Below are 15,391 nucleotides of genomic sequence, written 5' to 3'. Positions count from 1 at the left end.
CTCTACAGCAGGCAAAAAGTCAGAAATTCAGCTCCTACAGGTAACAGCAACAGAACTGAACCAGATTCACTACTTGACACCAAGGGGTAGGAATGGGAATAGAATTTGCACAGGTTGTGGGGACAGGGAGGAGGAGGAGAAAGTGGGAAGGAGAGGAGAGGAGAGGAAGAGAAAGGAGATGAAAAATAATCAGGCTGCAAACCTATTACCTAGAGTTACAGCTTTATAAAAGCTCTGAACCTGGAAAGGAAAGAGGACAAAACATCTAGTCTTACAGCAAATTTTAAATTAACAACTCCTTAGTATCAAGTATGAAGCCAGTATTCACATCAATCCAACTGCTTTGTAAATATCTTTTCAGTTATTCTTTGTTGACTGATTCATTTATCATCTTCGTTTCTTTTTATTATTCAGTTTAGCATTCTTAGAATTTGGGGTTGGAAAAACCAGTTGGTCCTGTACGGATTCCCAGTATGAATTCTGTTGATGGCATCTTCATAGTATTTAACAAGTTTTTTGTCCTTTTATTTCCTATAAATTGGTAAATTTAAAGGCTACATCAGGGGGCACTTGGGTGGCGCAGTTGGTTAAGCGACCGACTCTTGGCTTCAGCTCAAGTCCTCATCTCAGGGTCATGAGATCGAGCCCCGCATCAGGCTCTGTGCTCAGCGTGAGTCTGATTAACTCTCTCTCTCTCTCTCTGCTCCTTCTCTTCTCTGCTCTATCTCAAATAAATAGATCTTTAAAAAAAATAAAGGCTACATCAGATTCAGGATTATGACTTCTGTTAATGACTATGGCACAGATAGCGTGGCATACTTCTAAAAGTATGTATCTAATGTCCAGATGTCTCCCCCTTTGTAGTGACAATAGCAGCTACTGGTGATCTTTGCCTAGACATTATTAAGAGATACAAAATGGCGGTATTCTATTATTCTTTCTTGACTAGGTAAAATACATCTATAGAAATTTCTCTCCTGATCTACTTGGTTACCCTGAGACACAAATCATATGAGTAGGACAAATGTTTATTTTTCTTTATTCACTAGTTGTCAAAATAACAAACTGGTCCAATAGCAACTAATTAAAGGGTTTTTGTTTTTTTTTTTAATGTTTTAGTATCTTGAATTCACAGGTTAAACATGTGATTGGTCTCAATTCATTAATTACTATCTATTGATGTTCAAATTCCCCCCTTTTTGGCCAATGGGATATTATTCAGGATGGCTCCTGGGTTGTTTTGACACTACCCTCAGTTTTGGGCCTCTCTATTACTTCGGAAATGTTCTAGGCTGTGGCAAACAGACTCTAGAGTGGTCCCCTGGCCCCTGCCTCATGGTGTTCTCACCCTTGTGCAATCTCCTCCTATTAAGCGTGAGTGAGACCTGTGACTTGCTTCTAATCAATAAAGTAGGGCAAAGGTGACAGGATCTAAGTGATTACATATACATGGTTACATTACCTAAGACTGTAACCCATGTTACTAGGACATGCTTTCTCTCCCTCAATGGCTTTGAAGAAGCAAGCTGCCATGTTGTAAGCTGCATATGGAGAGGGCCATATGGCAAGGAGGTAAGAACGGCGTCCTAGACAACAACCAGCAAGAAACTGAGGCTTTCACTTGAGCAACCTTCAAGGATCCGAAAGCTACCAACAACCACATGAACTTGTAAGCAGCTCTTCCCCCAGCTAAGCTTAAGATGGGGCCCCAGCCTTGGTCAACACGGTAATAGCAGCTCTGTTAAACACTGTAAACCCAGTTAAGCAGAGGACCCAGTTAAGCAAACTCCTGACCCACAGAAACCATAGTATAATAAATGTGTGTTGTTTTAAATGTGTGTTGTTTCTAACCTTGCAGTAATATTGTAACACAGAAATTAATCATTAATTTGTAGGTTCGTCTCATACAATTCCTGTCTTAGAAAATGCCCATTCTACGCACTAGTTTACTTTTATTGTGAAAGGTATTTAAAGACCACAGTATAGGCACCAGGAGTGTTTTTTTTGCTACTGGGTTGATCATTGTTTCTAGGTCTTTTGGGCTAGAAAATGCGTACATTTTAAACAAGCTAAATTATGGCATGACTCATACAAATTTAGTACTATGGGATTTTTACTTAATTTCACTGACCTTAACACTACATCAGTTTTCAACAATGCTAAAAATCTCAGTTTTCAGTAATACCAACGTAATCATTCATTTCATTTAGCCCGCAATGCACACATTACTCAGTACTGGAATAACAATGTACAAATTACTACCAAAATTATGATTATAATAGTTGAAGATTTGTTTTCCTTTTTTGCCATTCCTCCTCTGCTCTCTTCCTAGGGTATATTCTAATTGGGATATACAGTCAAGTTACCATGTTTTAAAGTCACGTGGCATAGGTCACTCTGGTGTCCACCAAGTGAATACAAGTAAAATTCAGTGGTTTCATTTTACTTTTGATTCTTAGGGATTTTTAAATTTTTGTTTAATAATTATGTAAAATATTTAAATGGCTCCAAAGTCAAGTCTTCACAAAAAGGAAAATTCAAAGCATAGATATACCCTGTGCTTTTCTACACTATGCTTCTCTCCCCCATAAGTAGCGATCATTTTTCAGACTTCATTCTACTTTTAATAAGAGCAATATATAGGGGCGCCTGGGTGGCTCAGTCGTTAAGCATCTGCCTTCGGCTCAGGTCATGATCCCAGGGTCCTGAGATCAAGCTTCACTCAGCGGGAAGCCTGCTTCTCCCTCTCCCACTCCCCCTGCTTGTGTTCCCTCCCTCGCTGTGTCTCTGTCAAATAAATAAAATCTTTAAAAAAATTAAATTAAAAAAAAAATAAGAGCAATATATATAATCATCTCCTTAGCACATGACTGCATATTAAAAACACCTATCCACTTTGTTTTTGGGGGGTTTTTTTTGTTTGTTTGTTTGTTTGTTTTTACTGTGTCTAGAGGCACCGTGGGCCTGGTAGAAACTAAATAACTTGAACGAGGGGCACAAGGGGTTAGCACTGATGGAAAAAAGTTTTAAAAAATCTCCACTCAAAATAAGCCTAACAAACCAAAAATGGAAGAAATGATGGGGGGGGGCACTAATAAAAAAATTAATTAACACCAAATGATATTAGTTTTACAAAATAGTCTTCACAAAGATTTTTAAATTTGAACATGCTGAAGATGTCAGAGAGGTAAGAGACTCCTTTTTTAAAGTAGCAAAAAGATTATAGAACAAAAACAGAAAGAACTGAAATAGACAGGTCTATATGAAAAAGCAACTCCAAATCTAAGAAATGAAAACTGTAGACTCAACAGACAAAATAAAGTCTGAGTAGAGTAGTATTGGTAAACTGCTACATAGTACTGAAATCTAGTATGAGGCATAGAAAAATAGAGAAAAAAACTGAAAAAACAATTAAGATACAAAGACCCCAACTTTCTCTTTCAAAAGAGAAATGAAAATAATAGAAGTCATATTTAAAGAGCTAAGAATTTTCCTAACTTGAAGATCAGATTCCTCACAGTGTATGTATTCTCTTAGTACTAGCTGGATACACAGAAGTTTGTCCACACAATGCACTGTGGTGAAATGGCAAAATATCAAGCACAAAGAGCTGCTACTTAAGGAAGTAATTAACCAGACTGCTTCACAACAAATGTCCTTAACTTAAGGAAACCACATGCAAACACTGGCATCACTAAAATGTTTACAGATCTCTTATAAAGTCACATGGGATGAATGGAGACTTCAAAGTTAGCTATACCTTAAACTTTATCCATACTTTAACATTCTTACATAATTATTTTCTTACGACTCTATAAAAGCAAGCTGTGGACAGTGCGTAAAAACTAGTAACTCGGGCGCCTGGGTGTCTCAGTCGTTAAGCGTCTGCCTTCGGCTCAGGTCATGATCCCAGAGTCCTGAGATCGAGCCCTCCATCGGGCTCCCTGCTTGGTGGGAAGCCTGCTTCTCCCTCTCCTACTCCCCCTGCTTGTGTTCCCTCTCTCTCTCTCTGTCAAATAAATAAATAAAATCTTAAAAAAAAAAAACTAGTAACTCAAAGACTTATTTCAAAGCATCTAGTAAATTCACACATTTTAGCCTTAAAAAACAAGCAAATACTAAGCAATAAAATTTTAGGGAAAAGAAAACAGTAGCATAAAAGAGAAAAAACAAAAGTCAATTACAGGCAAAGAATTGTGAAAGACAACATAAAAGAACACCTAAGAATATCTTTAGAACCTTGAAGTAGGGAAGGATTCCTTAAGACACAAAGTATAAATCGTAAAAGGAAAATACGGATAAATTCAATTAAATTACAATTTTTAACTTTTACTAAGACAATATATAAGACAAACACACACAAAAAAAGAAGCCACAAAATGGGAGAAGACATTTGTGATACTAATCAGCAAAGAATATTCAGAACATATACAGAACTCCTCTTACTCAAAAAGAAAAACAACCCAACAGAAAAATAAACCACCATTCCAGAGAAAAGGGGATAAAATGGCCAGCACCATTAGAAAAGATGTTTCCTCTCAGAAAGCAGAAATGCAAACCTACAAGGTATCATTTCATTAGGGTATCTTACTTTAGTATTCACCATTTATCAAGTATAGGCAAGAATGTGAGCCATCACATGTATATATTAGTGAGGGGAATAAACTGGTACAACTACACTGCAAAACGTTTTGGCACTACCTAATAAAGCTGAAAATGCACCCCTCCTACAATTCAGCAATCCCACTCCTAGTGTGAACAGGAGCTCCAAAACAATATGCTCAAACTGCGAATCTCAGCTCATTAGTGGGTAGCAAAAATCAACTTAGTGGGTCTTAATCACTATTCTTATTTTTAATGAAATGGACTAGCACCACATAGGTATTTTTTTTTAACAAATTTTTTTTGTTATAGATGTGGCACATCTGATAATGTACTGAGTCTCATAATGTAAAATTTATTACGGTAAGTAGTAACAAAAATGTTTTTTAAAACACTATCCTGGAGATACTTATGTATGCAAGTGTACCAATAGACCTATGCAGGGTACAAACAGCATCATTTTTTATAATAGCAAAAGAAAAGTGGAAACAACCTAAATGCCTATGAACAGGTAATAAAGTGAAAAATATTCATACAACGAAATTCCATTCAGCAGTGAAAGTGAATGAATTAGAGCTATATATAACATGGTGAAAGAATATCAGGACCATAAAGCTGAGGGTAAAAAGTTGCAAATAAACTCATTTATAAAGTTAACTGTTAACTGTAATTTTAAGTTTAAATTGGATCCTTTGTAAAAGTGACTTAGTTCTTTTGTTCCTTTGGTGGTTGGGGGTGGGGGAGGGCCCAAAAAATTGCATTTAGTTTTAACCTAAACAAAGTCTTTCTGAACTTGAAATTTTTGGAGCACTTTTTAAGTAAAATACAGAAGGATCTCATTTATAAAGTTCAAAACAAAACAGAAAGTTCAAAAACAAACAGAAAAAAATATTTTAGGTATATAAATATATGTGGCAAAACTACAAGAAAAGCAAATATCATGGTTACTTCTGGCGGGGAAGAGCACATAAAGAAATTAAAAGTTAGGATAATGTTCTTGAACTGGGGATTAGGTACAAGGCTGTTCACTATATCCTTACTCTTTATCTTACATATATCTTATATACTATTTTTATGTACTTAATTTTAAAAGAAAAAAATTTTAAATAAAGTTGAATGAAAGGTACACAGATATTTGGTACAAGGGTATTTCTTTTATATTTAATCTTTAAATTGTACAGACACATTCTATATTCTCTTGTACACATGAATCATTCAGTATTTGTTTTATTTGAGAGAGAGAGAGCCCGCACAAGTAGGGGGAGTGGTAGGGAAGGGGGATAGAAAGAAGCAGACTCCTTGCTGAGCAGGGAGCCAGATACGGGGCTCAAAACCAGAACCCTGGGATCGTGACCTGAGCTGAAGGCAGACACTCAACTGACTGAACCACCCAGGAGCCCCTCAATATTTGTTTCAACTTTCAATAAAATAAAAAGATGACAAGTACAAAGAGGTAAATGTAAATTTAAAACTAACAAGCAAACAGGCATATACTTCCCCGCTTCTTAAATTTATACAATTATGACAGTGCTGAATACCTCTAGAAAGTTATACTTTGAAACAAATTCCGCCCCCCAAAAATAAAAGCAAATACTTCAAAATATAAAATAAGAAATTTCTAAAATCTTTACCAAAAATACCCAGGATTTTCTTGACCTAGCACAAAGCTACCTTAAGAAATCAGATAAAGTAACTCAAAGTAATAACTAAAACTCCTTACACAAAAAGTAGTGTTGTTATTTTAGGGGCACCTGGCTGGCTCAGTCGGTGAACTGACTGACTCTTTAATCTCGGGGTTGTGAGTTCAAGCCCCGCGTTGGGTGTAGAGATTACTAAATAAATAAATAAATAAATAAAATCTTTTTAAAAAGTAGTATGTTATTTTAAATGCTGCTGGGACGTTTTGCTTAAATAAAACTGAAAGAGTATGGAATATAATTATTCAATTCATGCCAGATAAATAATGCTAGACAAGCAGACAAGAATTCAGCCTTGCTCATTTTACATTTATTTTATATTTATAAAGTATTTCTTTTCTCCCCTACCCCTATCAGACAAGGTAAATGCATGGGTTATATTTTACATAATTCCAAGGCTAATCTTAAATGTGTATTTTACTTAAAAAGTGCTCCAAAAATTTCAAGTTCAGAAAGACTTTGTTCAGGTTAAAACTAAATGCAATTTTTTGGGCCCTCCCCCACCCCCAACCACCAAAGGAACAAAAGAACTAAGTCACTTTTACAAAGGATCCAATTTAAACTTAAAATTACAGTTAACATCTAGGTCAAACTGAAAGTGATTTAAGAAATTACTCCCATTCATCAGAACAGTGTACCAACCACAAGCATTATACACCAGAGTATCTGAAACTGTACCCAGAAATGAAGAGTACCAAATGATATGACAAGCTTGAGAAATTCGCATCACAGAAATCGTAACCGTCAGTCAACCTCAGAAATTGTTATGAAAACTGTAAAAAAATTATAGAGCAAATTTGAAATAAACATGACTTCCCAATAAACTAAGTAAGTACAGGTCAGAAGCAACATAAATGAATTCAACCTGTGTGTGGATATTAAAAATGTAAGGAAACATTTTAAATGTTCAGCAACATAGCATTCAGACAGAACACTTGGGAGCTTTCAATGTACAGCTTAGCTTGTTCAAGTTTATTTCAAAGACTAGATCTAAACACATGTAATCACTAAATTATGTACCCATTTTACTCAGTACACTTACATTACTGATGAACAAAGTTAACTGGTACTATGCACAGATAAATTTTCGTGTATTTAATACACGAATTCCGAAATTTGTGTATTAAATAGCTTTCCATTCTGCTCCCAAGAGTAACCCTGAAACCCTTACTCTGGAAGTCTCGTTTTACATGGCATTTCATGTAAATCAACTAGCCTTGCTAACAGAGAAGACTGGCACAAATGATAAGCAGAAGGCTCAGTTGAGTCCTAATCATGTTCAGTTAAGCAACTCATTCATTCATTGAAATGAACACCACCTACCAGAGATACAGTTCAGTGGTAAACAAGACAAAGTTGCCACTTCATAGTGCTTATGTTCTTATAGGTGAGGCAGCTATCAAGCAATATAAAGAAGCATATACTATAATGATAGGTAGTAGTAACTGATCAATGAAGAAAAATAAGGCTAGGACAAAGAATAGAGTATTTTAGGCAGGGTGATAAGGGTTGGCCTTTCTGATATAGCCACTGAGCGATGCCTACAAGATCACATGGCAGTAACTCATAATACACATTCACAGGAACTGAAACTGAAAAAACTTCTTAAAATCTAGAATGATCATAGTCTACCTATTTTCTACATAAAACATTTTATAGCATTTGATTTTAAGTTGCTTTTACTATTTTCTCCACTCAAAAAATTGCAAGTTCTCAAATTTAAGTCACTGACGTTAAGAGCCAATCCTCTAACTCTGGGAGAAAAAAATCTGTATAACATTAATGTAGCTTTCTAACACCTAATAGAAAATTGCACACAGACAGTGCCTTATTTTTATTATTTTTTTTAAGTAATCTCTACACCCAACGTAGGGCTTGAACTCACGTCCCCAAGATCAAGAGTGGCACACTCCACCAACTGGGCCATCCAGGCACTCCTTTATTTATTTATTTGTTTGTTTATAGAAAGCATACTTAAAAAAACAGCTCAATGAGTGAGGATGGACTCTAGAGTCAGAATGCCTCAGTTCACATTCAGGTTCCTCCTCTTACTTGCTGCTCTTTGACAAATTATTTAACCTGTCTCCCTAGTTTCCACCAAATAGTACCTATCTCATAAAACTGTTTGAAAGGATTAAATATGGTACTGTACATAAAGTGTTTACAGAGACTTACAGCAAATAAGCACTCTAATAATTAGCTATCACTTATGTAGCAACTAGTAAGATAATACAAGCAAGGCAAATGAGCCTTAGGCACGTTAAGGTTAAGTAAGATAGTTAAGTTCACACATACGGTAAGTGGTACTAACTAGCAAGACCAAACTTAAGCTCTTCAGAGTCCCTACCATGCTTTTTCTATTACACCATACATTATATAAAGTACTGAGAAAAAAGAAACTTGCATAAAATCTTTAAGTTATTAAAGTTTAAGACCTGTAGGTCTCCTAAGTGCTGACTTCCAGCTTATTACACCAGGCCAGACTGTTTCCCTGGCGACTTAAATGACTCAGGTGCAAAAATAAGTAATAACTGTCCCACATTTTCCAGTGAGAATGCAGCATAACATCAGGTCTCTTGATAGACAATTACTGAAAATCATGTAAGTTCTGATAACAACTATTCATAACTGTTACTAACCAGTCAAAATAAAGAAATGTGGATAAAGGACATTTTCCTCCAGTAATGGTAAGCAGCTAGGATCCTATAGCCCCCATGAAACCTATTCAATATGGAAGCTATCTTAAAGGACCTCTCTCACTGGAGTAAATGACATTTCTCCCCTTGGTAAAAATACATGGGCTAGTGTCTACAGAAAGCTAAATGTTTCTGGCAAGCAGTCTACTCTCCTATAGACTCATTTATTTCTATAAATTCATTAAACAGGAGAATAAAAACAGAAGCTATTATTTCTATAAAAACTAAGTTACATCCTTTGGAAGGCCTTAATGAATGAATGGAAAATCTAGAATGATTTTTAACTTGGAAAGTTTCCCAGTGCCTATATTTTCATTCCGTTTTAAAGAAACCAATACTAGAAACCATAGGCAATGCTTTTAGGGTATAATTTATAGAAAAGAGATCAGTAACTCCTACTCAAAGACAAGAGATTGATCCAAATAAAAAGACAGACAAAAATAAATGTTTTAAGTTAAAACAAAACACTTAAGGTACACAGATATTTGAGTTCTTGTTTTAACCAACTTTTTAAGTTACCTAACCAATGGTCCTAATCGCACAGGGAAGGTCCAGAAGATCTCCACAACACTCTAACATCACTACCTCCCAACAAGGGGTTCCCAAAGGCCTCCTGCAACTTTTCTTCTGTTCTCTGTTCCTAGGAAAGGAGCAAACTGAAAACTCCATATGTTCAAGAATGAGGTATCCATCACAGTAAGAAACTGCAGGATAAGGATTTAATTCACTTATAATGAACAGATATTTAATAAATCTTTATTGAATACCTGCCCGAGACCCTTAGGATCCATCAATAAACAAAACAGACAAAAAGTCCTGCCTAAACAGAGGTTACATTATAGTGTGTGTTGGGGGCAGAGAGGAGAGACAATGAACACAATCAACAAGGAAATTATATACTATGTTGGAAGGTGGCAAATGCCGTGGAGAAAACAGAGCAGGATACAAGACTCATTAAGTAGGGGAGTGCAGCTTTATGTTTTTCTTAAGATTCATTTATTTATTTATCTGAGAGAGAAAGGGAGCGGGAGAGAGGGAGAGAGAAGCTCGAGCGGACTCCCCAACTAAGCTTGGAGCCCACTAGAGGCGGCATCACCACCCTGAGATGAGGACCCGAGCCAAAACCAAGAGGTGAACTTTTTTTTAAAGATTTTATTTATTTGACAGCGAGATAGAGAGCACAAGTAGGCTGAGCAGCAGGCAGAGGGAAAGGGAGAAGCAGGCTCTCTGCTGAGCAGGGAGCCCGATGCGGGGCTTGATCCCAGGACCCAAGATCATGACCTGAGCCGAAGGCAGCCGCTTAACCGACTGAGCCACGCAGGTGCCCCAAGAGTCTTAACCGACTGAGCCACCCAGACGCCCCAAGGGAATGCAGCTTTAAATAAAGCAGTAAGACAGACCTTTTGAAAAACATTTGAAGGACAAAGATTTGAAGGAGACTAGAGAGTTGGCCATGCTGATATCTTAGGGAAAATGTGATCCAAGGAGGGACAACAGTCATTTAAAGGCCTTCAGACAGCAAGTGGGGCTGGAGAGAAATAAGCAGGGAGCAGAGTAGTAGCTAACTTGCAAGTTAAAGGAGAATGGGAAGAGTAGATTCTGTAAGGCACTGCAGGCCATAGGGACTTTGGCCTTTACTCTGCACAAGAGAAGTCATTTACAGTGTTTTGAGAAGTGATAGAATCTGTTTACTGAGTTGAAAAAGACCACAGGGAGCTAGGGAAGAAGCAGGAAGGCCAGTCAGGAGGCTGATCGCAGAAATCTATGCTAAAGATAAAATGGCTTGGGCCCACCTAGCGAGCAATACAGGTGGTAAGAAGTGACTTGATTCTGGATATATTTCCAAGATAAGATAGAGCCAAGAATGCCAAGTGTAAAAGAAAAAGAGAGAAGTCAGGAATGACTCCAACTTTTCTTTTGCCTGAATGTTGGATGGAGCTGCCATCAAATGAGATGGAGCAGACTGCACCTGAGGCAGTTTTAAAGAGAAAAATGGAAGTTCACTATGACTACTTCACCTACAAGTGGAAATGCAGAACAGGTTGTATAGAGTACAGAAGGAAAGCCTGGGCTGGAGATATAAATATGGAAGCCATCAGCATATAGGTATTTATGACATTGGATGAGATCACCAGGGGAGTATAAAAAGAAAAGTGAACCAAGAACTGAGCATTTCTACTTCAAGAGTAGAGGATGAATCATAAGGCAGAAAGAGCAAAGCAATTAGTGAGGAGTGAAACCCAAAAAGCAATGTCCTGGAAGGAGGGGGGAGTATAAACAAATTAATTTAAATTCTACTTAGTATACAAATCACTTTGCTGAAACCAGATTTAAGTTGAAAGTTCTTAATCCACTTGTAGTAGTTAAGGTGATATGTAAAATATTAAATCACAACATTTTCAAAAGGAGTGGAACAGTTCTTAAATTCCTAGGAATACTCTATCTCCCACTGGAGTCTCTACTAAAACTAGTCATTTTGCCTATTTTATCTTTTGAACATTAAAGCCTAAACTATGGGCGGGGGCGGGGGGGGGGCACCTAAATGGTTTGCACTCCTCTTTCTTTCAAACACCAAAAAATATTTAAACAGCAAGTGAACAGCCTAGCATGCAAACAATTATAAATTGTCATTACTTTTCTTTTTCTAGAGCTCAGATACAGCAGGTTAAGTTAATCAAACTCCTCAGTTCATAGTACTTAAGATTTTTCCCGTTTAATTCTGTTTATAGAAAAAGTAGCTTATACTCTTATCTAAACCAATGTTTTCCCTTTGATTTGCACATAAACTACATTTTTAAGATCAGAACATCCAAAATCATGTTCACAAAAACTGAAAGAGAAAGCAATAAAACCCAACTCTATTTATGCATAAGAGTAATCAATGTTATTTATAAAGAACCAGTTACTTGCTTCTAACCTCTAAGAATACTCTGGATTTACCTTCAAAATAATTAAAAACATAAACAGTACAAGAACAAGCAGCTTATAAGATGTTATCCTCAAATATTTAAATGTTCCTGCAAAGCATGATCTCTCTACATTTCTTTATTACATATTAGAGGTCAGATCCCTAAAAAACCCAAAATCTTCCCTGGAAACATTAAATTTACTAACAATTTAAATTTTTACAAAGTATTATGAGATCTTTTAGATTAAAATTTTCTTTGCTATACAAAAATTATAATAAACATTCAATTAAAAATACATCTTCCATAACTTTTCAAGTAAAATTCAATTTTTACTTCAATAACAGTAACAATCTAACATGAGTCATTTAGAAGTTAAGCCTCAAAAAAGCCTTCACTTCTTAGGCCCTTTAGAAAAGCCATATTGACTTCTATTTAACATCTAATTATTAAAATGTTTTCCCTACTGAAAGTAGATTAAGGCCTACAAACTGGAAGGAGACTTGGGGTGAGACCCAAGAAAACACTTGCATCATCAAGCAGAAGAGACACTGATGCTAAGGGATGATATAGAAAAAACTAAATTGGGAACAAAATCATAAATTCATGGTTCTCCACAAAAAAATGTTGACCCTGAGTCATCAAGAAAAGGTTAAATAATACTCGATATCCTTTATAACTTTAAAGTGCTTAATACATTTAAGGGGTGCCTGGGTGGCTCAGTCGTTAGGCGTCTGCCTTCGGCTCAGGTCATGATCCCAGGGTCCTGGGATCGAGCCCCACATCGGGCTCGCTGCTCGGCGGGAAGCCTGCTTCTCCCTCTCCCACTCCCCCTGCTTGTGTTCCCTCTCTCGCTGTGCCTCTCTCTGTCAAATAAATAAATAAAATATTAAAAAAAAAAAAAGTGCTTAATACATTTAAGAAAATTTTTCATTAGGCTTTCTTATATTTTAAGTTTCAGTATGAGTCTCAGAAAGGTAAACAGAACACCTCATTCTCCAAGCATACCTGACAGATAACTGTTATGACTGCTCATGCTGCAAAATTAGAAAAGTCATTTCTAATTCAATGTTACAGAGGGGAATGAATTTTTCTTAGAACCTACCAACAATAAGCCCAGCTATTTGTTGTTAGACCCTAAGCTAAAGGTAGAGGGGGGCAGCTTGTTTATCAGAGAACACAGTAAATATGAAAGTCTATATAGCAATGCCCGTCCACCCCAAATACAAATCAACTCCAGAGTACTCAATGTTGTTCTTGGGAAGATCATCCCAGTCTTGTTAGCAACCGTTTTAGCCAAGCTGGAGACAGTGTTGCCAGCTGCCGGCTAGGCGAGGTAGAGAGAACAAGTGCAACCTAATTTAGCAAGAACTCAAACTTTAAATCAATTCCTACGCAATTCAAAGTGTTTCGTACACACCAAGGTATTTATCTATAGCAGGGTACGGGTGTCTAAAATTTTCAGGACTTTCCACAAAGCATCTCAAAAAACCTCACAACTTTAAACAGGTAGCTCTTTGGGCAGTGCAAATTCACACGTCTGCTAAGGAATCCTTCTCTGATACAGGCCCAAATACGAATTTCGATTCCTCCTTCCTCCCGGGAGAAGGAATGGCTAAAATTAAACAGCCCGCTCTTTAACCTCATCAAGCTGCAGCTGGACGAGGTTAGGATGCCGCTCCCCGCGTGGGAAGCTGCCCGTCTCCCGTGCACACATGCTCCTTCACGACAAACGTGCGGGGCTGCACATCCCACACCAGGTGTCTGATTACCGAACGACTTTTCTAGGCTGCCGGTTTGGTTTTCGGCCGAGCTCCCCAACGCCAAAAATCTCATTGTTGGGAACCGAAGGGGGGAGGGGGAATCACTAAGGAAGACACACCCCTCGGGGAGAGGAAGGGATAACTTCCCCCGTCTCGAGGGCGGTCCACACATTTTTCCAAACTCCCCTCACGCCGCTTTCCCAGCCCCAACCGCCCCCCACCGCGACCCGGGGACACGCACACGGCGGTAGGAGGGGGCACTGGGAAGGGGGCCAGCGCCGGTTCCCTAAGTATCCGGAGGGACAGCGAGAACTGAAATTCCAGCATGGCGTAAGCATGGCCCAGCTCCGGCCCAGGGACGCCGCCGGAGACGGGCTCCCTCTGTCCATCGGCCGAGGAGGCGGTAATCCGCCTTCCTCCTGGGGGCCCTCAGGCCCAGCTAAAAATAGGTGCCTCGGTCACCCCAGGGCCCTCTCCGGCCAACCTCGCACCGGGAGACGTCCCCAGGGGACTACCCGGCCGCGCTCGCAGGCGTCGCGGCGAAGCCCGGGTCGGGCCCTGGGCGGCGCGGCGAGGCCAAGCCGCCCCTCGGAGCCCGCCCGCCGTGACGGCCCGGCTCAGGCGGGAGCCCCGCCGTGGCGACCCGGCGCCCGAGGCCTAGCCGGCGGGCGGCGACAAGCAGCGGGCGGTGTCCGGGCCCCGGGGCCGCGCCCCCCGTCCGGCGCGGCCCTCCCTCCCGCCCTGGGACACCGTGACTGGCACAGTCCTCCCCCCCCCCGCGGTCCCCGCGGCCGGCCCGGCGCAGGCTGCTCACCCTTATCCAGCGCAGCCGGGGAAGGAGACCGGGAAGACGCGGCGGCACGGGCACTACAGCCCGGGCCGCCCGCTCCGAGGCGCCGCCGCTCCGAGGCGCCGCCGCCGCCGCCGCAGTTGCTCAGGTGCCGTCGCGCCGCCCGGCAGGAAACGGGCGGCTTCGGGGCGGGGCGGCCCCCGGCACGTCCCGGCGTCTGGGCCGGCGGTGCCCGGGGACCGGCCCCTTAAAGGGACAGGCGCCCGCCGCCTCGGCTCCCCCGCGCGCGGGTCCTCGGGCTCCGGTAAGCCCCAGCGTGGGGCTGGCTCGGGATTCCGGGGCTTTCCTCTCGAGGCAACGTCCCGCAGCTAGATGGGAGGTGGGAGGTGGGAGCACAGGGTTTGGCGGCTCAGCGGAATTCCCTTCATTCATTAGCCCTGCTCTCGTTCTCTCCCTCTCCCTCCTTTCCCCAAAGCTGGTTTCGTCTTGCGTGGCCCTCCCACTGAAGAACCACCTGGCCCCCCACACTGGATGATTTTTTTTTTTTTAAACCTTAACCAAATGGTACTCGATTTCACCCTGTCTGTCCCAAATTTCTTCCCAGAAAACACTGGAAAACGAAATCTTCCGCTCCTCTGTCTCCAGAGTTTCTCTGAATTCTCCTTCGGGTAACCCCAGCTTCAAGCGGAGAGAGAAATTTAAAACCGACCCAAACAAATTGTGTGCAAATATTATGAAGCTGTTGTGTCTGACAGCTGGTGGCCATTCATTAAGCCGGAGTAAATAACAAGAAGCTGCAGCGGAAAGGAGAGGTTGGCCCGAATCCCTGCTTATTAGTTTGCTCTTTGCTGAGAGGATAGCAGCGATCTTCCCTGGTCTACTGGCAAAGGAGATGTGCTGATTATCATTACTTATTGCTCATCAGTCTCTTGCAAAA

The 15,391-nt window shown here is 40.1% G+C and overlaps 1 protein-coding gene across 9 annotated transcripts in view; it reads right to left on the bottom strand.

Moving 5' to 3' along the window:
• KTN1 (kinectin 1) overlaps nucleotides 1-14,636 on the bottom strand; it is a 107,722-nt gene extending 93,086 nt beyond the window's left edge. For 8 of the 9 annotated variants that reach the window (XM_036113889.2, XM_078053742.1, XM_078053743.1 and 5 more), the window contains exon 1: nucleotides 14,479-14,636. The gene's annotated coding sequence lies outside the window, so the exon portion shown is untranslated. Of the gene's footprint in view, nucleotides 1-13,905; nucleotides 14,030-14,478 lie in introns of those variants that run through there. The other variant, XM_078053739.1, reaches the window with a different exon arrangement.
• Between the last annotated feature and the right edge of the window lie 755 nt (nucleotides 14,637-15,391).

The sequence above is a fragment of the Halichoerus grypus genome, chromosome 8 (assembly GCF_964656455.1).
Source record: "Halichoerus grypus chromosome 8, mHalGry1.hap1.1, whole genome shotgun sequence".
NCBI classification, from domain to species: domain Eukaryota; kingdom Metazoa; phylum Chordata; class Mammalia; order Carnivora; family Phocidae; genus Halichoerus; species Halichoerus grypus.
Note: the sequence above shows the minus strand (reverse complement) of the source record. Positions and strands in the feature narration are given on the sequence as shown.